General features: G+C 37.5%; 1 long non-coding RNA gene across 1 annotated transcript in view; it reads right to left on the reverse strand.

Moving 5' to 3' along the window:
* The window catches only part of LOC114690203, a 65,910-nt gene extending 52,392 nt beyond the window's left edge, over positions 1-13,518 (reverse strand). The window contains exon 1 of the long non-coding RNA XR_005092133.1: positions 12,581-13,518. This is a non-coding gene — a long non-coding RNA (uncharacterized LOC114690203). The remainder of the gene's footprint in view (positions 1-12,580) is intronic.
* Between the last annotated feature and the right edge of the window lie 11,534 nt (positions 13,519-25,052).

Below are 25,052 nucleotides of genomic sequence, written 5' to 3' on the forward strand. Positions count from 1 at the left end.
CAATACAGCCATAATCCTAAAATGTTCTTTATGTCCCCATAAGAATACAGCACCCTTATACAGCAAGTAGTAGCCTAAAAAACTATGCCCACATTCCCAAAAAATCGATTATGGATGTTTGTCTTTGTTTAGGTTGTTGGTTACAAATCGTTATTGGTCATAGTCAATCTCTTTCTAAAAGAAGAAAGGGGGATATGATATAGATATATAGGTTATAGATATGATAGGATAAAAGGGGTAGATTGTTGAACCTACTTTTAAAGAGCGACAACTTGTATAGAAATGTTTTACATTGCTGTAGATTTTAGTTTATTGATACAAATTTGAAGTTAATTTTGTTATACTGTATATATATTTCTACTCTCATTTGAGGTATTATGTTTATGTAACTCATTTAGATTGTAATGGATAATTAAAAATACAGATTAATAACTAGTCTTCTATGATAGTCAAACTTATAGTCATGTTACTATGTATACATGTTTTCTATGTATACATAGATATAATTCAATTAGTTAGGTAATCTTCAAACACTTCAAAGATCTACAGAATATGGCATTTAAAATGTTTTTAAAAAATTTAGACTTTTTGGACAGTGAGACATGTCTGCTCCTAGCAGCACCAATTTACTTCAGAGAGGAGGATAGGCATCAAAGACACTCTGTATGGACACTCTATCTTCTTGGCAAAAATAGCCATTTGGGCATGAAACTGTTTTTGCCTGATTGCTAGATCGACTGGACATGCAGAACCTATAGGAAGGTGACTATTGAACTTTGCTTGGCAAAATGGTCCTTCAGGTTCCTGCTTCACAGAGGAAACTTCCAGACATTCTACAGGACACAGAGAAAAGTGACTGAGAGACTCTAGGCCTGTGGACCAAAGAGGGATGCCCCAGCTTTACAGAGGAACTTTGGATGACTGTCCAGGCTGCCAGCTGTCTCTGTCTACTCTCGCAAGACTCCCAAAAGTTGCTTGTGTCCTTCTCCCATTTCTCAAGTAATATTATATCCTTCTGAGGTCTTTGATGTAGTTGAAGACTAGATAGTTATAATTTCCTTAGTTATGATAAAAGATAAGTTAGATATGAAACCTTAAAGTCACAAATATAGGATAGATAAGAAATCTTCCTTATTTTTGCCAAATACAAATAGACTAGATATTATAACTATAATTCTTGCTTGATCATTGTTTTGTTATATGTAATTGTACTATGTTAAAGTTAAAATCTTCCTTTTGGAAAAAAAAGAAAAGGGGAAGTTCTGTGGATGATTGATTGATAAATTAAATGGTGATTGGCCAGTAGCCAGGCAGGAAGTATAGGCGGGACAAGCAGAAAAAAAGAATTGTGGGAAAAGGAAGGCTGGGAGAGAGACGCCAGCCCGCCATCCAGGGAGCAACATATAAAGGCAACAGGTAAAGCCATGGACCATGTAGCAACTTATAGATTAATAGAAATGGGTTAATTTAAGATACAAGAACTAGATAGCAAGAAGCCTGAACCATTAGGCCAAACAGTTTAAATAAAAACAAAACAAAATAAAAAACTTGTAACCCTAAATTGGAACTGTTATGGGAAACAAGTGGTTTGCCACCATCTTAACTAAACTAAGTGCAGCCATGTGGGCAAAAGTCATTTTGACTAGGTTTGGAGAAGAGGGAGGTCATGTGACTTTACCACCATCTTGATTAACGGTGACCACATGGAATGGGCCTACCAAGGCAACAACAACATAATCCAAGATTTTGGATTATGATGAATTTTCATATGATAATTCCTGTCCTGTCCTGAAAACTAGGTTTATGAAAGAAGATTTAAAACAATGCTGGTTTAATGAGGTATTAAAGCTGCAACTCCATGCATTCATATACAGAGACTTACTTTGCTTGCAGCCAGTTTTTGTAACATAAGAGTGATCTACTTGGTTGACTTTAGAGACACTGAATTGTTTATACTGTTGAAACTTGGTTTTGCCTTCTACAAATTATGATTGTGCTCTATGTCTTCATTCTTGAAATAAAAAGGTATTTTTAGTTGGATACTACCAGAAAACACAGTTGAGAAATCTTAAACTTCTTCAAAAAATATTTTAGAGTTTTTACAGAACGTTTAAATAAATTGGATACTTTTAATAAATTTCTTTTAATGCTTAAATTTATAAGGCTATGGGACATTTTAAAATTCATAAGACATTTTGTTATGATGTCTTTGTCAACATATGATCTTAATAAATAGATAAATAAAAAGCTAAAATTTAGGACCATGCTAAACAGCAGAGACAGAGGTATTCCTGTTTTATGATGCAGCAAGATGGTGCCCTAACCAGTCTGGCGAAGGGTCTCTCCTTACCTAAGGTCTATTCAGGCTAACAGACCGATTTAGGAATGTATGTCTAACCTCCTTGCTTTTACTAACATTGTTAAGCTGTAGTTAGTCTAGTAAACTAAGTTATATAGAAAACTGTTGTGTTCTATAATGATATACTATCAAAGGATCAGAAAAATTCTCAGTCTCTTTGTGGATTGCTTTTGAGTTAAAAGTCTTATCTTGATATTAAAAGAGCTTCAACTCAGAAATGGTTATTTTTTAAGGCTAAACTTAGCAGGAATAAAATTATAAAATCCTAATTTTATAAGATAAACAAGTTAATAGTCAAATATCTCATAAAGGATCAATTTCTCTGATATGTTCAGATTTAGTTCTCATGTATGTTTTCAAAGTTAAACCTAAAACAAGTAATTAAAAATAAACATTCATCTATTTTAGATATACTTAACAGAAAATGATCCTCAAACACTTTAGAGATCTGAGAATACAGCATTTAAAATGTTTAATAAAAAAATCTTTTCATGATAGACATGCCTGCTCCTGGTAGTATCCTCCAAAGAAGCTGGATGGGCCCAGAAGAACTTTCACCTGAAGCTTGCTTTAAATGTGGCAAAGCCGTATTGCAGAAAAAACTACCTTACACTGTAACTGCTGCCAAGACCCTGTCCTGACTGTGGACAAGCAGGACACTGGGGAATTTTTTTCTGCTTTGCCTAGACAAGGTAGGCAAGGCCCCCTAAGTTCCTACTCCACAGGAAAGTCTGCCAGATCTTCTGGACCTGGCAGCCAAAGACTAATACTGCTCTGGGACCTCTATCCCCAACGACCATGTAGGAACCTGGAGTAGCTCTCTGGGTAGCCAGTAAGTCCCTGTCATTTTTAATAGATTAGGAAAATGCTTGGCCTGTACTTCTGCTTACTCAGTGAAATTTATCCTTCTCAGATCTGATGGTGTCTGACTAGGCTACTGATAGCTTCGCCAGTTTAACAACAGCCCCCTCCCCCCTCCCAAGGCTACAACCACTTTGGTAGTTCATTAGTTTAGTTTCTTGTTAAAAAAGACATACAGGTTTGCCTTGTTCACAGGCTTCATAGTAAAAGATAAACAGGTTTCAGATATAACTGTCTACTAAAGGAACACAAAATGATTTAAGATGTATAAATGCAAGTTGTAAAGGTATAAGTAAATTATTTAAGGTATGTAAAGATGTTTCGGACTTCTGTCCCCTTTCTACACTATTGTTTCACTGGAATTTTGGAGGTTTAGAGTTTTAGCATTGATAAATGGAGTTCTGATAAACTGATAGAGCACTGACTATTTACTACAGTCACAAGCTCAAGATTTTAAGTTTCCTTTGGTTGTCTTCTAAGTATAGACTTAAATGTGTGTTTCATTGGGTTAAAACATATATGAGGCTCTCTAGACACAGGAAAATTATTTGTGCCTTTTAACCCAAAACCATAGCCTTTGCTATGACACCAAGGTGTAAGTCTGTTCCAGCTGCCTCTGCCTGGGGAAAGAGTGTTGTCACTGCGTCAACAGATTGGGCTTGGTGGAAACTAATATCAAGTCACTCCACAAATTGTCTGAAGAACTTTGCCAACACAATCAGGGCACATCTCCGTTCCATTCTTTCTGGCAGTCTTCACTCTTCCCATGGCTAACATTGTTCATAGGGCTGGTGGAAATAATCTATTTTTTCTCCTAGCAACTTGCCTTCTCTGCTTCCTCTAGGAATGGATTCGTGAGGTCTCCAGAGTTGCTATTAACCAAATGCTTCTTCCACTCATACTTCCCACTGAGCATGAGCCCTCTGACTCCCAACTCCTCCTCCCTACATCATCCCATGTCAACAAGAAGTAGCCAGATTTGAACCAGCACTCATATCCCCCAAAAATATAACTTAGCAGACGTTGCTGCAATTCTGTCTTTGCAGAAATAATAATTCTGAATACCATAAGAAGTACTACTTTATACCTTGGGAAGACATTTACTTTGGGACCATATGATTTTGGTTTTTGGATATCATGGGAATTCTGACTCAAAAGAGATCAAGCACAAAATATGAACAGTGCAAACTAAGAGGGAAATACAATACCACACGGCAACTTACCTCACTAGAGCTGCATTCATTAGTCCTTTATTACAATTATGAACCATTTGATACAAGGTGCTTATGAGAAAAGAGGCATACTTGGCCTATGGCATGAGAATTTGAAATTTAAATAGTTTAGACTCTGGGCCAAACTTTTAGCTACACTACCTGGTGGAAGAATGTGTCAGCCAATAGTCAGATGTTCATCCAGGAAGGAGAGGATGAGAAAGGGGTCATGTTTGCTTCTTTTGTAAAGACCCTTCACAAGAACCAAAGGACTCACATAAGAACCACCTCAAGCCCCCAGTGACCCAAGGACCTCCCACTAAATTGACCCTACCTCTTAAAGGCCCAATGTATTCCAATACCAAGACCTTGGGATGCAGTCTTTTTTAGTCATATAAACATTTGAAGGACCACAATTAATGTATGCCCTAAACCATGCTAAGGCCCATCCTATTTCTCATTTTTATTTGTGCCAAATATGAAGGCTGTATTTGCACATAGACTTTTTTCTGCATCTGCAAGATAGTTTCCAGGTTGACTCATTCTCTTGGTGACAGACTATTTAAAATCCTATTTCTAGCTTGTCTGTGCAAATCTCAGGACCAAGAAGATTTACTGGTGCATTCATTTCTCAAACAAATCTCATCACTCACCTAGATGTGCCCTAAATTATGACCAGTCCATTTAAATAGACAAAACATCGAATAAGTACAGTGCAATATAATGAGTGTGCTTTGGGAGGTCCTTCTCTCTAACTACTTTTGATCTTTTACAATAACCCTTGCTCCTATTAACATACTATTATGTTTCTGCACTTAACCCTGTGTGAGAAACTTGATTTAAATCCTAAATGCTTTGTCTGTGTCTGTTCAACACTGACCAAAATGTACATTTGGGAAAATGGAGCTGGATTCTAAAATTCTAATTCTTGCAAATACATAATTCTGACCTATGAAAGCTAAATACTCAATCCTAAATTTGTCCTCTACCAAAAGCAAAGAACTTGTTTATGCTAACACAAACTAGAAATAACTATACGTTACATCCCTGATTCTTATGCCCATACTTAACTAAAGACTGGGGAAGATCATGAGGCTTACTCTGCAGCTTCAACTTTTCCACAAAATACATGAAAATTAAATACAGTAGCAAATTTAACAGGAAGGTAAACAAACTTGAGCAAAGTATAACAACACATATATAAAGACACCAAGATGAAACCCATTGCTTCATATGTTAACCCTCTGAGAAATGAAAAGTCAAAATTATATTCTGAGCTTAATAAAGTGAGACATCCTATTATTTTGCAAAGCAGTATTGGTTGGACAAACAATTTAGGTGACAGTGCTAATAGAGTTTGTTTTTCTCCTTTCACTCTTCTTAAGTCAAGAGCAATGACAAGAAGCCCAGCGATGCTGTGAAAATGTATTTCAGCCATCAGAAACCAGTCACATTGATACAGATTGATTTAGCTTACAGTTAGCACATTTTTAGTATAAACAGATACCAATGTGTCTACTTTTCTAACATTCCCAAAGGCTAGTGAATGACTGAGGATAATACCATACTGTTTCATGAATAATTGTAATATCATTATAATATAATGAAGCATTTTAATGATATTGAAGTAACCAAGGAGAAAAATAAAAATATTAGATTCCTTTGGTAATTTGTAGAATGCACATTCTAGCATCAGTAAGAGAAATGGAAATAAAACATAGCTTTCATAATTCCATTCTCTTTCTAGGCATTCCTTCTCTAAGAATGTACCTGTGCATACTAATTTTTATATATTCCTACATGAAATCCTCTCAGCAGGGACTGACATGTGCAGGGTTCTTCAGAGAATTATAAATGCATTTCTTTCTCCTCCAGTGTTATCTGTCCCCTAATTACATACTTGAATTGTATTGACATCATGACTCTTGAGAATTTCCATTACGTGATCAATCAGTCCATTAGGATCTTTTCCCTATCATATTAAGCTCCTGGTCCTGTTTTCTATTTCCCTTCTACCAGTACTAACTAGATACCATTGAATCAGGAAGAACAATGCTGTTCTATCTTGGTATCACCTCCCAGTGCTGACCACATCATGCTCAACTTTATCTATGATGCATTGAATACTTATGCTTTGTCCTGGAAAATTCTATGTGAGGTTGTAATTTTCAGCTTGTCTTTCTTTGAAAATTCTTAAACATCTTAACTTCCAAAGCTGAAGAACTTTAGATATGCATGCGTGTGTGTGTGTGTGTGTGTGTGTGTGTGTGTATTGACTTTCACACAAATGATTTTTAATTGTCACTGTCTTGAAGCCAGGACATGGGGGTAGCATAAATGTAGCAGACTAAAAACCACAATATGCAGAATTTCACATAAGGTGCATTTACATGCATTTTAACTATGAGGATGACTTAATACAATTTCTAGCTCAAACAAGATATGAGAACTTTAAAATTAGTTCAATTTTAAGACTTCACTTTAAAATGTGGTACTTTTTTCTTTCTATGTTCTTATACTCTGTTGATATCCTTTCAAAATGACATTTGTGTAAAAATCTTACTACACACTCATTTTAATAAACACTCAATCACTGGTTTATTGACAAATATAATAATGGTACCTGGTAGAAGGTAGAGAGATGCTTACAAATAGGATTATAACCTCTCCATAAGTTTCAGTGTGTAACAATACTAAATGATATAAGTAGCTACAGGGATCTGAAGTTGAAATATTTAATTTGTTATTTATTCATTTACTTTTGAGGCAGGGTCTCACTCTGGCCAAGGTGGTGTGAAGCACACTGTATAGTCAAGGATATCCTCTAACTCATATTTACCAACTAACCTCAGCTTCCAGGTCCTGGGATTACAGATACGAGCCACTATGCCTGGCACCACTTCTTTGAATAATTGAAATTAAAACTAATTAATGGCATGGAGATTAAAAGAGGTAATTAAATTTAACAAATGTAGTGTGAAAACTAAATTCTGTTTTAAACAAGCTATCTATATAAAAATGTTCTTGAAACAGGAATCAATTTGATTATTGCTATAACTTGGATCTTGAATGTCCCCAAAGGTCTATGTATTAAAAGTTCAAGGTCTTGGATGGTGCTGTGGAGTGGTAGTGGAACCTACTATAAGAAAGGACCTTTCCAGAGGTTCATATCATTGTATATATGATCTCAAAGGGGATTATGACCTTAGCCTTTATTTCTTCTTGGTAATAAAGTGAGCATTTTACTCCAGGCCATTGGCATCCAGCACACCAGAGGCTCAGAGCAGTTTGGAACATTCAAATTGTGAGCCAATATAATTCTTTCCTCTTTAAAAGTTAAGTGTTTGAGATATTTTGTTATAGTGATAGAATATTAACTATAGTAATTATGGACTGGGAGTTAATGTGATATCAATGAATTACTGTTAGTTTGTAAGGTATGATAGTGGTAATATGCTTATATAATAAATTGTATGCAATAATTATTGATGTTTATTAGTTACGAGTGAAATGGAATGCTGTCTGCTACTCCCCTTATTACTGACTATACCAAATGCATCATAATATTCTTTTCTTTGGTGTATGCTTAATTTTTTAAGTAGTTGGGCAGTGGTGGCGCACACCTTTAATCCCAGCACTTGGGAGGCAGAGGCAGGCAGATCTCAGTGAGTTCAAGGTCAATAAAGAGAGTGCTGGGAAGAAAAGAAAAGATGAGAACCCCTCACTCAAATGTAACACTACTGAGTTGCTTATGTGACTGCATAGTGTCATGAGATTACTGCAGTGGTAAGGCCACAAGAAATTCCAGACCGGTTGAGACCAATAAAGACAATCACTAACTAGTAGTCTGGTGTTTTATTATATTATCATCTTTATAATATCATCTCCATAAACTTAACCTTGCAAAAGTTCTGCTCCTATTACACACTGATGTGATGGCATACTGTAGCTGAAAGTTTCCCTGTGCCCCGCCTGCTCTGCAGCTGCTCAGACCCAAGTAAACACACAGAGGCTTATATTAATTAAAACTGCTTGGTCATTAACTCAGACTTACTACTGAATAGCTCTTATACCTAAACTAACTCATTTCTGTTCATCTATATGTCACCACAATTTCTGTGGCTTTACCTGTGTGCCATTACCTGCTGTTCCCTGGACAGCAGGCTGGCATCTCCTGACTCAGCCTTCCTCTTCCCACAATTCTCCTTATCCACTTACCCCACCTATACTTCCTGCCTGGCTACTGGCCAATCAGCATTTTATTAAATCAGTTTACAAGAGCATTATCCCACAGCAGTGTATCTAGAAAACCCCACCAAAGATCAAAAGAGAGTAAATGCTGCTCTGCATACTCCTTCCTTTCAAAAAAAATTTGCCCATAAGACAAATGATCTCAGGTTCAGTTATAAGACCCTTCAAAAGGCCTTGAACTCACCCATTGACTGTGCACTTCCCCTGTGTAGCAAAAATCCCTCCAAATCCTTTAGAAAAGAGAAGAAGAGTTATGGAAGGACAGATAATCAAATAGTAGAGGTGTTTTTTGTATGTTTGTTTGTTTTGTTTTGGCAAAGAAACCAGAACTATTTCCTCTAAGAAACAATAACAATAGCATATGACTTTTCATTATATCTTGTAAGAGGAAGCAATCATCAAGTTATATTCCTAAACTCAGGAAAAATTAACCATCAGTGTTGAAGGAAAATGGTGTGAGGTGAAAGGGTGTAGAGATTGCTTCCATGAGAATGAAAATGTTCTTAACCCTACTACAATGGGCATTTTAAAATTATTCACATGGTTAAATTTTTATGTTTGAGAATTTTATAAATGCATATAATGTGTTTTGATAAAATTCACCCCCACGTCCTCCTGTCCAATTCCTACACTATCTCGTAGCATCTCTTTCCCCTTTCAACTCTGTGTGCTCTTTTTTTTAAAGCCCACTACATCTTTATGTTGTACGTTTCAATTTAATTTTTCTTTAAATAATGGAAAGAGGAAAAATAAAATGAAGTTGAATTTTCTACAATTCTAAAGTTGTTTTTAAAAAGTGAAGAAATAAAGAGATTTTTAGAAATGATGGGAGAGTTTGCTATCAGTACACCAGCAAACGGGACTCTTTAAAGCAGTCCTTTGGCTGAAGGAAACTAATCTCAACTAGAAATATAAAAATATAGGACAGAATTAAAAACAAGAGGCGATAGAAATAGCCATGACCATAGAAAATAATATGCTTAAGAAAGGGGTGCTAAAATATGCATGTTTTATAAATATACTTATTTATACATGTAGGAAGAAAGGGAAAAGGGCAGAAATGTAATACCTGGGCCCACAATGTCATGGTGTCTTCCTATTGTTCAAGAAGTAGCAAAAGTACAGAGTTTTCAGATGCTGCTAAGTCAAAAATGTCTCTTATTGGGGCTGGAGAGGTGGCTCAGAGGCTAAGATACTCTTCTAGCAGGCCTGGATTCTATTCACAGAACCCCACATGGTGGCTCAGAACTGTTTGTAATTCCAGTTCCAGGGAATCAGAAGCCTTCTTCTGGCCTCCATGGCTATTGTATGTACATGTATATACATACATGCAGATAAAACACTCATATGCATTAAATAAATAATGCCTTTCCTCTTTTTTTTCTGTGAAGCAAGAATTTTGTCAAATTCACTCTCTTTCAGACTATGCACATAAAACTAAATTTTAAGAACCTGTTGTATTGCTAATGACAATTACTAGAAAATATCAAGTAATCAGCTGCTAATTGAAGATAACATAAACTCATAAAAATAACCTGTGGATTTTTAAAGGGCAAGACATGGAAGGCAATTTAAAGGCAGAAGGATGAGTCAGAAAAAAATATGATAGATTTTAATATAAACATTTTAGAAAATTGTAAAATTCTCCAGTTATGAAAATCATTAGAATTGAAAACTAAAAGTCAGCATTGCTTACAAAAAATCTATCACAAACATAGGGCACAGAAAGGTTAAAAACATCATATTAATAAAACATATAACCAAAAACTTAATTTCTTAATTTTATGTTTAAAAGTTATCTCATTTTTTTCTTTAAGTGAAGGAAAAAGGAAAAATTCAATTAAATAGGTCATCTCATTTAAATGTAAAGATCTGAACACATTTTTTTCAGTAAAGAACAAGCAAAAGAAAATCCATAATTTTTAGATTTTAGCATGATTGATTACTCTCATTTGAGTGTTATATATAACACTATAGCATATTTTTTTCATGCACACAAAAAAGCCACTAGCCAAAATTGATGAAATATTAGATCATAAATCAAGCCTCAATAAATTTCAACACATTAAGGCCCTTAATCTTGAGAAATTAGGCAAGAACTCAATAATAGAAGTAACTAGAAAAGGTCCAAATGTTTGGATAGAAGAAGTACATATCTAAATAACTCATTGATCAAAGAATCTCTGCCCATAACAATCTGGGCATAACATTATGACAGAAAACATGGCATTTCAAAACATGTGAGATGTAAGTAAGTCTGCCCATAGTCAGCTGGCTTTCTGATTGGAGCTGTAGCAGTCTCTGTAGGAAGGAGTTCACACCAGCTACTGGGGACCTGATCAAATACCCGTGGCTGAAAGGTTAGTCACTAGGGATGAACCTATTTGTCTTCGATACTGTTCTATTGCTGTGAAGAAACACCATGACCAAGGTAACTTATTAAAGGAAGCCTTTAATTGGGGGCTTGTTTACAGTTTCAGGGGGTTAGTTAAATGATCATTATGGCCAAGAATGCTGGGGCAAGCAGGCATGGTGCTGGAACAGTATCTGATCCCAAGACAGATAGAGAGGTGAGACTAGGCCTGATATGGGCTTTTAAAGCCTCAAAGACCACCCCCTCCCCAGTGACACACCTCCTCCAACAAGGCCACATCTCCTTAATCTTTCCTAATCAGTCCACCAACTGGGCACCAAGAATTGAAATATATGAGCCTATAGAGGCCATTCTCATTCAAACTACCACACTGTTATTGTTATTTTGCTAAATAAACATACTGTCAAACTTCCTCCTAAATATTTACATTTATAGTCATGGTCAAGAGCTGCTATTCAGTCTTGATCAAAGAAGCTTCTCTTAGCAGCAAATAATGGTTAAAGCAGACATGGCTGAAGGTGCCGAAAAAAAGTGACTGTTGACAGACTTCAGCATTTAACAAGATGCCCATAGGACCCCTTTCTAGACTCAACTGCTGACTGTTTAACATTAAACAAAACCCCCACAGACTCTTTCCTAGGCTCAAGGAACACCGTGGAAGAATGGACAGAAAGAATCTAAGGGAAGAACAACAGGGAAGAGGTCCTAGAAATGCTGTCTATGAAACCCTCACAAACTCCTAAAAAGCTGCAGTTGCCTGCACAAGGTCAAGTCTAGAGAAATTCAGTCAACTATGGGGAAGGGCCCAGGGGAGAAAGTAGCTGCTGATGGTTCTTGAAGGACAGAAAGTCTTCAATGATGTAGCCTCTAGTGACTTATTCACAGTTCCATACCCATGCCTACTCCAGTGGTCCTGGCTAAACTCAGTGGGTCACAAAACACAAACAAGACATAAAAGTGGGATGGGGGCTTGTAGGAGTAAGGAGTTGGTGAGTTAATGGAATGGGAGGAGGATAAGAGAGGCAAAGGGCTAAGTATGATCAGAATGTATTATACACATGTATGAAATTGTCAAAGAATTAATTTTAGCAAGGAAATTTTGAAAAGAAAAAAACAGAGAGAGAAAAAGAAAAAACACACTTAGGGTAAAATGTGGAGCCTGAAGTGTAAAGACTAGGCAAATGAAGGGCTGGGATTCAGTGATCTAAGTGTCCATCTCAATAAATGAGCCTACAGTTTCAGTTTTCAGTATTTTCTACTATTTTAAAAACAGAAAATCTCCTCAAGAACCAGCCTCAGATTCTACAGTATTGAATGGATCTCCACATTATGTGTACTTTACAAACCAGAGTGAGTTTTCACTCTTTCTGAACATGCATTTGCAATTGTAAACACATCCTAATCTCCAAGAGGCTTTTGTTAGCTTTTTCTCTTATGTGTTTTTTATCCTAAAGTCAGATTATGCTTCTCAGAACCACTCTCTAGCAGAAAGAAACACCCACACACGAGGTGGTTCAGACTCACCCTTCCAGAGACAGGCAGGCACAAGCCTCTGGGCCAACAGACAAAACCAGTCGATCTTCAGGTTTCCATCTCACCACACCCAGACAGCTAGAAATATCTGTTCAGCTCCAGCATTATCACTCTGGCCTCAAAACAGAGTTGCCTAAGAATAAAATTATATGGGCAATATCTTTACAAGGTTTTAATAAAACTTGAAAGTTGCAAGCTTTAGATTATGGAGCAAGTAGTTCATTGCTGCCATCCACTATAATAAGCCTTACTCAGGAGATGAACAGTATTGAGAAAACAATGCATTCAATACTTGGTTTTGGGACTCATCAATTAATGTATCTGAAAGAGTATATGTATATTAGTAAAAAATATTCAAATTTATTCCCCACATAAATTGAATTATCTGTGAGTACTAGCTATAAAAGACTAAACTGAAAACTGCTGATTAACATATTATCAATATGATAGACATTCTCAACCACATCAAATATTCAAGAGCCTTGAAATTTCCTTGCTTTCTTTTGTAACAGTTAGCATGATAGTGGTCCGTTTATATGACTTTGCTAAATAAAATAGAAACTGCTCTATTGAAAATACTAATTCATTTAGAATATCCTACTTACAGAGTATTGAACCCAATGTGCTTGAGATACTGAGTGCCAGATGTTCTCCATTGGGGTTAATGAATCAATTTCCTTAAGGATGGAGGAGAAAGGAAATCTTATCCCACTGGGTACCTAGGTTTCCCTGTGAGCAGGTGGCTTTGATAGTCAATAAAACCAGCTTCCCTCTAATCAGAACAGGAAACTCAGAAAACAAAACAGACATTTAAAAGGGGGGGGGGAGAGAAAACACTAGCCATTTTAAGAGCTTTTGAAGCCAGGTGGTGGTGGCACACACCTTTGATCCCAGCACTCAGGAGGCAGAAGCAGGCAGATCCCCTGAGTTTGAAGCTAGCCTGGTCTACAATGTGATTTCCAAGACAGTCATGGCCACACAGAGAAACCCTGACATACACACACACACACACACACACACACACACACACACATGTGAAAACTAGGTTAGTATAAGTAAATATTTTATTTACTAATTTATTTAGAATTTTTGAGACAAGGTCCACTATATACCACTGGCTGGCCCAGAATTTGCTATGCAGACCAGGTGGCCTCAAACTTGTAGTAATCCTCCTGCTGCTGTGTCCTAAGTGCTAGAGCTAGAATTACAGGGACTGTACTACCAAAACTGACTTGTAAATAACTTTCATTTACAGAAGAAATTATGAGTATTTCCTCCCCCCTTACGACTTTGCTAATTAGTGAACAGTGTCATAAAATGATTTTAAAGGCTGCTAAACAGGGCTGGAGAAATGGCTGAGTATTCTTTAAATAAACCTGGATGTTCTTCTTAAAAAAAAAAAAAAAAAAAAAAAAAAAAAAAAGCTTCGAAGGGAAGGCACGTACTTAGCAGAAGTTTACAACAGCTTGTCAAGCAAGAAGGATGTCTGAAGAGAAGCTGGAATAGACAATCCAATTAACTGGGAATTGCCAACTGGACAGAATAACCATGCCTCTTTTGCAATGTGTGTGTATCAGGCACCACCCTTTGCTAAAAGCTTGTGAACGTCTTCCAGATCTCCCTCCACCCTCATCTGTTTCCCCATTCTCCTCTTCACCAACACAACATGTGCGCTGTGGTTTCTTTCAGATCCCTGGCTTTGGCTTGCTCATTTCTAGGTAAAAAAAAAAACTTCCCAAATTTTGCAAACTGCCATTGGAAATTATTAATCCTTTTATCTAGATCAAAGCTAAAATATTTAAGGTAATTATCTTTCAAAATACTACATATTTCAGTGTTTAAAATATGCTGAATTACGGAGTCAAATATTCAACACATAGCCACAGCCCTTAAATTCAGAGAAAGAGTCCAAGTGCTATTCATGCATTGAGCAATGTTACTTAAAATAGCCTTAACTGATATTTTACCACTTTCCTCATACCTGTCAGTTTTTATTAAATTCTAGTACTGTAGTAACCATTCTTATGAAAAAAGTATTTCAGAAGGAAAAAAAACACCTGTTTCCACCAAAAACTAGACAAAGAGCAACTCAGATAATATTTAATGTTGGATATCATTCTGGTCCCTCATTATTTTTACAAGACATCTGAATTTCATGTCTCAAAAAACCTGAGGATTTCAAGGCATTTCAGCACCAGAACCATACAAGTCATTTGGCTAATACAGCATTATAGTACCTTCTCTATAATTACCTTTTAAGGAATTCACAGAAACTCCAATATTCCTAGCATCAGTTGGTCATTATAGATACGATCTGTAAGGTATTAAGAATCATATTTCGTTTTTGGAACATCTTTAAAACAGAAATAAAGATGTCAAATATAAATCATCCAAAGGAGTATAGAAACTAAAAAATATGTCTTCCAAGAGAGAAGCAGATAGCTTGTTGTAAGCCTGTCCTAGAGTCTGCTTTTGGCCTGAGCAGAAATGAGCTTGTATGCCTATCCTACTAAGGTAAGGACTTAAGGTGAAGAATTACCACGGGTTTACCAGGGTATGTGGGTTTGCGATCCATTCCACTGGACTCTTGGGGATAAGGGTTAGGATCTCAAAATATGGGCCTATATGAAAGACAGAGGAATTTCTTCTTCCTTCACCCGAGAAGCTTGAACTCTGCTTCCAAGCAACAACACAAGAATTCTAATGAAGCTAAGCTTGCCTAGGGAAGAGCCCAAAGATGACTAAGGGAACCACCCCTAGTAGGTGTGGTAGCACACACCTGTAATCCCAGTGCTTAGGAGGCCAAGGCACAAAGATGACTTTAAAGGCAAGCTACATAATAATAGCTGCCTCATGATTGGAGCTGGTCTACCAAAGCAGAGAAATATATATTTATTTAAGATACTGATAGAGATGTGTGTGTGTGTGTGTGTGTGTGTATGTGTGTGTGTGTGTGTGCACATGTGTTGCTTTTAAAAGATGCTTCTATGGCTCTCTAGCTAAAAGGTTTCTGAATGCTCTCTCAACTCACAAGATTTGAACAAACCTGAGTTTATACTATAATCTAGTACATGTCTTCTCCCATTTCATTCCTGTTACTACAGATCAGTAATCATCTCCTCCACTTTTCACAATCTTCACTCTTATCACTGCCTTACATATTTTATGGAGCCCCATGTTTACCTCTGTCATGGCTCTTACCAGTCTTGATAATAGTCAGCTTATTTATTTTACCAATAGGGTTAAATTATTAGAGCAGAGAAGACTCGCTAATATAGCCTCTAAATAATATGGAAGGGAGAAGAATGGGAGGGAGGGAGGGAGGGAGGGAGGGAGGGAGGGACTTACTCCTGTCTCCATCTAAGAAGTTCTGGTGCTTTCTGGCACTTCAGTTGTATAATGCATTTGAACATCTCTGATTTACTAACTGTAGTTTTTAGCCCCATCCTTGATTATTCTTTCTCGGTTTGACACACGAGATTTTAAATGCCAGTGTCTGGTAGAACCCTACAAGCCAGGGCACTTGTATCCTCCAGCCAAAAAGGGCAACATAAATATTGTCATTCTTGGCTCTAATTGCTGTTAACACCACAGTCATTACCAGGCAGACACGGTCTTACTCAATCTCATAGCACACTAGATTATAATTTAGGATCATTAGTCGCTGCCCACACCTACTTTGTTCAAATAGGCTGGTGAGCCACTGTTGGATGCTTTGCTTTTCATTAGTTTTCCTACCTACTCTAGGGTGCCACGATGACTGAATAACATTTCAAGCATTATTTGATTTTCCTTGTCTCATTACCACCAAACTAAACTTTTTCTTGCTTTTTTGTGCCTCAAGTCAGGTAGTACACCCCATTAAAAAGTTGTCCTTGAAATGTAATGTATCTCCAAATTCATAACTCTATCTCATTCTGCCTGCTCCTCTTGAATTTCCCTGTAGCTCTAGGCTTCAATCTCCATGCCTCTTTCTGAACGGTGTTTATGATGGACAACCAGTTATACCCCTTTCCAAGGGCCTGTGCTTTGTGGGAGTTCTTTAATTTTGCTTTATACTCACTCTAATTTGCCTTTTTCAATCCAAATTTAACGTTTAGAACTATAGTCTCCATAGCAGATAAGAATAAGCAAACTAAAGGGCAACACGTCACATTATACATTTCTAAGATGAACGGTTCCTGAATGTTCTCATTAAAGGTATTTATTGCTTTGAGAATCCTGGCAATAATGTTGCATAGAATTGCTGGTTTAGAAGAACACTATGAATCCATGCAATGAATAGTCAGAAATAACCAGTGAGTTTTCTCTACAAAACTTCATTTGACCACGTTGTGACCATCATTTTTCTAAGTCTATTTTGTGTAGAAAGGAGGAGGCGCCAGTGGTTTGGCCTGCCAGCTTGGAGGGAGTGCTGCTCTTTAGCCATATTCTCTTTAGGAAGCACACAGCCAACACTTTCAAATTCCTGAGGGTCCTACAACTGTTTACATCAAGAAAATATAATGACATTCTTTTGGAAATTTCTGCTATATAAGCCACTGTCAACTTGTGTTTTCCTCATTATGAATTCTTAAGGCCCAGAGTACCATATCTTTTTACCCCCATCCTCATCCCCAAGGGTCACTGGTCCCAAGAGAGAAAACCTATTCTGTACTCTAAATAGCCAGACACCAAGAACCAACACACTAAAAAAAAAAAAAAAGAGTGTTTGGGCTCAGCTAATCCTCCCCATCAAGCGAAGAGCTTCACTTTTCTTTAAACCTTGATTTTTGAAAAGGCTGGTAGCCCATCCTGGGGCAAGAAGAATCCAACGACTTGGCACCTTAATTATAATGCCCAGCATTTACCTAAAGGTCAATCTTAAAAGAAGAAGAAAGTTGGTCTGTATGAGAAGACACCTATTAGAGAGAAAGAAGTTAAGGGTTATTTTCTAGCAATCTGTTTCTGGGGTATGAACTGCTCTGGCTATTGATGTCGGTCCATTTATTCATGGCTGGTTACTTTGAACTTAGCGTGGGTAGCTGATCATATCAGATCAGCTCTCAGCCCTGATAATATCTCTTATTTGCCTCAGGCTAGTACTGTCTTTTTCTTCAGTTTCCAGTTGGCCTCACAAAGGTCACCCAGCAGTGACCCACATTAAAGGTCCTCAATCCAGACAAGCCTGAGAACGCTCAAAAGAAAACTTGAAAAACTTGGATACTTTACATAGGTTTGCAAGCGGACTGCTGAGCTTGCTATAGTGTTTTGGATACTGGAAAATGGCATGCAATTTCTGGGTCAGAGAGAAAGAACTTATTACTCATGTCACACCCAGCATCCTGAGCTGTGTGCACATGTCATTTTCACTGTTCCTGGAATCCTACAGGGGTTACATGAAGCAGCTTCCTTTGATGCTGCTCGTACAATGGGTTTAAGTTGAGAAGTCCTAAGTTTAGAGCAGCTTAGATGTTTATTAGAAAAGACTGGGCTGCAAAAAAGAACTTGCCAAAACCTTGCTCCAGAGAGAAGCATTGCTTTCATTGTATAGACAACAAATAGACCTGCTCTGGAGCTTCATAGCCAGAGGGAAACACTGTCTTCTGTTTAATATCAAAATTGTTGAAAAAATGGTTCAGGAAAAAGGGCTTTCAGTGCCTTTGTTCACAGGGTGTGCAGAAACCTACGGAAATATTCTCTTAACAGTAAGTTTAGAAGTGAGTTACATGAACAAATAGCAGAATGTATTAACATCTCAGAACAACAAAGTTAATAGATGTCCTATCTGTTTATACTAGGGATGATTCTCATTTTATTTATTGATGTAAATGCTGGCTGATATTTCAGTAATTGTCATTTATTTGGATAAATTCTGCAAAACTTATGAGTGAGACTTTTGAACATGCCAAGCATTGTCCACTTCATGGAACAATCTTCTTTAAATATTATCCTTTATGTAAATTAGTTTCACATCTCTCTCCTTTTTACATGAGCTTTTCAGTTTCAAATTTATTTGAATTAGCATGTTCTTTGTTTAATGTTATATCTGTATATCCCACGTTCATCCCATATTACCCTTTCTTATTGTGCATATTTCTTTACTCTGCAAATATTTATCCAAAAAACTAAAATATAAATGACATAAGGTTTTAAGAATTTTTATTCAAAAATAAGAAATGCAGAATATATATTATATGCAAGGAGAGCAGTAAAGTAACCACTGAAATGGCTGCTCCATGATTAAAGGGAAGGTTTTATTGTAGATAAAAGAGAGAAAATATGCAGAGGCATCTGGGAGAGTTCAGAACAGAGAGAAAAAGAAGCAGAGTGGACAAGGCCAGGGCTATCTGCAAGAGAAGTGTGAATAGCAAGACAGAGGGGAAAACCTTGACATTATAAAGAGGAATTGGGGGATCTGGAAGAGCCCAAGGGCTAGCATTGTGCAGGAGGAGTTGGGGAGTTGAGAAGGGCCAGGGGGCTAGCATGGGGGCTTTGAGATATAGAGCAAGTACTTGTGGATAGGGACTGAGGGAGCCTGGAGGCTAGCATGGACTTTGATATGCAACCACAGGTATATGTCAGCAGAGAACTGTATGTCTCTTCTGCCACAGAAAAGAGAAATGCTTTCTTTTGGTGACAGAAACCCATTTGACAAATTCCTGAGGAATGCCGGCTTTTATATACATTAAGATTATCCTGTATAGAACTAAATCCTCAATGTGTCTTCTTTTTTTAAGTGTCTTAGACTTTTTTTTTGAGATGAGATATCAGTTGTTTTGTGGATCAAACTCAGTAATCTTCTGCTTCCCAGGTGTAGGTGTCACATAATTATACTACCAAACTGAGCTTAGGTTGTTTGGGGAGTAAGATTTTTCTAAAGAAATTATTTGGGGCAGAAATAGTATGAACAAAAACCAAGGTATTCCAAGACAACACTTCGTATACTATAATCTGGGGACACAAGTTAATACACTACCACCCCCAAAATGCTTTAATCAAGGAAGTTAGGTAAACTATATAATAAGTTGTTTTCTCATGGCAAACATATTGTAGAGCTTCTAGAAGGGTGGGGGTGTATGTCAGTGGTAGGATACTGGGCCCTGGATTCAGTTCCCAGTAACACACACACACACACACACACACACACACACACACACACACACACGAATTTTCAGAGCCTCTAATTGGGCTAATGTCCAATAAGGTGATTAAAGACATGATACAAAGCATTTTCCAAACTAGTTCCATGATGTAGAATTTTTGAAATCACATGTTTTAAGTGAAGGACACTAGAGTTCCAGCACAGATATGGGACAGGAACAACAAAATTCATTTTGTGAATTGCATGCTACTTGGGGTTTATTATATAGGCACCTGGAACCAGCATTTTTACACTTTACATTTATAGTAGCTATTTTAGTCAGAAATGTATTTTAAAATTCTAGAAATGTTCTGTTTTATAATGGATGATTTCATAGCATGTAAGGTCTACAGGTGTAATTACCTTTGTAAGTGCAGTTTCAAAACTTAATAACTTTTACTATTGAGTTAAGCTCCTTTGTGTCAAAGGACTCCTATGTAGCAGTAGTTCTGTGGACATCATTCTATATAAATAAAACACTGATGGCCAGTGATCAGACAGGAAGTATAGGCGGGACAAGGAGAGAGGAGAATTGGGGAAATAGGAAGAAGGGGGAGAGACACTGCAGCCACCGCCAGGACAAGCAGCATGTAAAGACGCCGGTAAGCCACCAGCCACATGGCAAGGTATAGATTTATAGAACTGGGTTAATTTAAGATAAAAGAACAGTTAGCAAAAAGCCTGCCACGGCCATACAGTTTATAAATAATATAAGCGTCTGAGTGATTATTTTATACATGGATTGTGGGACTGCGGGGCTTGGTGGAGCCTGGAGAGAAGCCCTCCAGCAACACAGTAGTTTTACACTTTCCCCCATCATTTGCTTAGTGCTCTTTCCTCTTCTCCGAGTCCCAGCACTAAAATTTAATCTGGCAAATAGAGGCAAGGGAGACATTATTTCTACTCATGGGTCATCCTTGGATGAGTAAACTAACTCTTCAAGATGTTATTATCAAAACTTATTTCCGAAGTTGGATTATTTTGGCACTGCTTTGGGTACTCCAACCAATTTTTCTTTGTTCAAAAAAGAATATTTAATAATAAATTACCTGATGACTTTATTAATTATTGCTATAAATAAGAGGACTTACATTCATTCTCCCTAATACATTAGTGTTCTGATTTTTTTCTTTAATATCAAGCATAATTAATTTCTTTCAAACTTTCCTGGGAGGAAAGAACAACTCAGCCCATTAGTCGCTGATATACATTGGGCTTCTATTCTACTCAAACAGGGTAGGTGCTGGAGACACAGCAATAAACAGGCTGGGTCTAGTGTCTGCTTTCACGGAGCATATACATCTATTGTGACTAAAATAATAAAAATGTGAACTTTTTGTTAGTTATTGTCTCTAAACTGAAAAAAAATGTATTAGTTACAAACGATAAAATGTTGGTTCATTTATCTAAGAAAATGATATTTTACTGTCTTTTTGATCTTTCTATTGATTCAAAACTTTTCAAAATAAAAATTGGAGGAAAGTATAAACTGATTCTATAACACATGATGCTCCAAGGTACGGTTAAGAGGAAGGTTTTTATTGTGGATATGAGGGAGAAAACAGCCATAGGCATCTGAAAGAGTCTGAAGCAAAGGGAGAAAGAAATAGACTGAACATGGTCAGTAGACTGGAACTGGCCTGGAGAAAAGCAGGAGCAGAACATAAAGAGAGGAATGCAGAGGGAGAGGGAGACAAAAAAGGGAGAGAACATACCTCTCCTATAGCACGGACTTTGAAATGTATAACACGGACTTGTGATACTAAGGGATCCTGGAGGCCTGCGTGTGCTTTGGAAAGCTAACAGGCACCACTTCTGCCTGGGATAAGGGAAATGACTTCTTTTGGTAGTGGTGAACCAGCTTCACAAGTTCCTAAGGAATGCTGGCTTCTATCTAACCACCAGAAATCCTCCTACAGTCCAGGACTGCCTTTTGGAGTCTCGAGATTTGGAGTTTCCTTTGGACCTGACACTAAGACCCTCTTTGCATCATCGTAACATTTCCACGACAGCAGCATGACTTCTGGTGCCATTGTTTTTGTATCAGAACCCCCAAGGCAGAAGCTAAATCTTTACCATATGGATAAAGCAGCTGTGGACTGTATGTTGCCTACCACAGAATGTCCTACTGCAAGTGAACACTATGCCAGCATGTGGTAGGAAGTTCTGTTCAATATTCTATAAATTATATCAGCATATTTAGTTTGTGGCTAAGGACATAAAGAGAATCAAAAAATCCAGATACATGAGTTGTTATCATTCATTTGGCATTTCTTAATCCACTCTTCAAGTGTATATTTAATAATTTAATAGTAATCTGTAATTACTAAACTCAGTGGATTTGCTATCTCTATGTTAAAATATACAAAGTAGAATCTTGTCACCTTACTAGTGGAGAGACAAAATTAATAGCACCTACAATATATTCAAACAATGGGAAGTAAGAAAAACTATATTCTCTTAGTACCCTTAGTTCCAATCCTACTAAATAGAAATTATCATTATCTATACTTTATTTCCTTACCATTTTCAAGTTGCCCGATATATCAGTTTCTCTGATATGTGATGAATCTTTTTGCTCAGAATGGAATATTGGTAGGAGAAAATTCAATGTTCAAGTGATTAAGAGGAAAAAGAAGCATAAAAGAATTTAATGAGGACATATGTATGAAACTAAAAGGCTTGTTATAAATATTTCCCCCAAACAGGAAAATTAGCTAAAAGCTGTGGAATATCTTCTCCTCCATTCATTTGTTTAAAAACTTACTGCATGTCTACCATATGCAAGGCATTATAGTAGGCAGTGATTATAAAAGAATACGACATAGTCTTTACTTATAAAAAATTTTACTAAATTCAACTAATAATATAGGTGTGAGACCAAAACAGGAATAATATACCTTGTAAGTTAAGGAAAGATGTACCTTGCAGGTTAAGGGTTCTGTTTGCAGTTAAGACAGTTAAGAATAAGTTTCTATTTGTCCTGCACAGGTTAAAGTTTCTGTTTGTAGTTAAAGAGTAAGTTCCTATTGATCCTGTGTTAAACCTTTGCAATAATTAAAGAATAAGTTCCTGTTTGTCCTGTGTTAAGTCCTTGCAAGTTAAGGTTTCTTTCTATTTGTAATTAAGTTCCCATTTCTTAGATCTGTTGTACACTGGAAAACATGCTTTTCAACCTACACTCAACATGGGACCCCTTTCACATGATGTATAGCTTTACCTTGTTCCTTACCTTCCATTGTATTTTTCTAACAATGTGTACCAGGCCGCCTCTCTTGCCTCTTCGAACACCTTATCTCACCTATAAAAAAGACTGCAAGAAGCTGGCAGGGACTGTTCTCTCAAATACCAATTTAGGGAGAGAGTGCCAGCTGGCTAGTCCTGGGTGCACCCCAAAATACAGCTTGCTCTAGCTGGACAATCATGGATTTGATCTTTTCTCCTCACAATTCTCAAGTTTAACAAAGAGTTCATAGTAAAGATATGTAATCGGTCTAGTGGAAATAGCAATGTGGACCATGAAATCAGACTCAATTAAATCTCTGTCATTTAAAACCTTTATATGAACCAATCCACCAAATCTCTTTTCTTCCATTTCCTCATCTGTTACGGTTTGCATGTTAAACGCCACCATGGGCTCCCATGTGAGAACACTTGGTCTCTAACTGATGGTACTATTTAGGGAAATCACAGATCCTTCAGAGTGAGAGGCATTACTGGTGGAGGTGAGTCACTGAGGGTGGTCCTTTCAGGGTTTAGCCCTGCCCACCTTCTGGCCTGAACTCCCTGCTTGCTGATCCACCATGGTGTCAGTGAAGCACAGTGTATGTTCCCGCTCAAGGAAAGGAAAAGGCCTTAGTCTGTATGCCTACCATAATAATGGTTGTACCCTCCAAAGCTATGGAATGAAATAAACTACTCCTCCCTTTATTTCTCTTAGATGTATCATCACAGAGATAAGAAAAATAATTAATGTACCATCCATAAAATACTAAATGGGTTTTTATATTAGTTGGAAGATAAGATAAACATACAGGAAATAAATATGAGATTAATATGACAGGTTATAGAACATAGTAAGGACCTGGTATCAGGCAAGACCAAGTGTACCCTCTCTAGCAGCTTTTAGAAGGTCTTTGGTGTAAGGTACAGTTTTTAAATTTTTACAGATAATGCTAGGAAAGGAAATAGCTTGGGAAAAATGTTCTTTGGGAAAGAGAGCATCCATAGAAGCATTCTAGTAGCAACCTAGAAATCTGAGCAGTCTGTTTTGCTGGTTAATGTACTCCAGGAGTGAAGGAGGAGTTAAGAAAGATGTTCCTTACTCTTTTCGTTTGTTTTTTACAAGTACATTTCCACAATGAGCAACAATCAACCTTCCTAACATCTGTTTTCAACATTGTAAGGTAATCGCATAAATCAATTGGCAGAGGATAGCTTCTCTATTTGAGGTGATTTCAGTCCTTCCTCAGCATACAATTTCCCTTTAGTTCTTTAAGACTCTATTTATGCAGAGCAGAAGAACTACCCCTGTTCCCTGCCAGCTGCAACACATGGGAGAACAGGCCCTGCACCTCACTTGGACAACACAATAGAGCCAACCCCTTTGGCAGAAGTGTGGGTGAGTCAGCCCTGAGTTTGTGAGCATGGGAGAGCTGTCCCTATTACCCATCTGTCATGTGGCAGCATGGGTGGGGGAGAGATGCCTCCCCACCCCCACCCCCATCAATCAACACCTAAGGCAGCTGGCCCTGAGGTCATAAGAGTGAAAGAGCTGGTTCTGTCCCTCATCAGCTGCAGCACTCAGGAAAGTGGCCCCTATGCCATGCCTGGGCAACACAGTAGAGCTGACCCTGAAGATGTTAGGTGTGGGAGATCTGACCCTGAGGACATGAAAGTTGGAGAACTGTCCCTGCCCCTTGCTCATTGATGTAAGGGGTGAATTAGCCAGGGCAATGCAAGAGAGCTCACCCTGGTGGTAAGGACAAGGGAGAGCCCGTGGTCTGATCATCCCTGCAACTACCAGAATCAGGGTTATGAGTTGGCCCACCCTGATATCCATCCCATCTGTGATCTGCTGAGCATGTGAAGGAACCGGTCCTGCAGACCCCAAACTGCAGGATTTCCACAACACAGGGCAACAGCAGGGTAACCAAGAGGAGTCCCAATGAGGGACCAGAATTGATAGTGTAGCAGTAATCAGAGGCTTCAAACTAGACCAATGACTCTGCAATGAACACTTTCAAGTAAAGATACATGGATAAAAGTGTTTACTGTGTGACTCACTGTGTCACACTACAGCTTCCATGACAAGATTGATTTTTTTTCCTTCTCTCCGTT

The sequence above is a fragment of the Peromyscus leucopus genome, chromosome 9, assembly GCF_004664715.2.
Source record: "Peromyscus leucopus breed LL Stock chromosome 9, UCI_PerLeu_2.1, whole genome shotgun sequence".
NCBI classification, from domain to species: Eukaryota; Metazoa; Chordata; class Mammalia; order Rodentia; family Cricetidae; genus Peromyscus; species Peromyscus leucopus.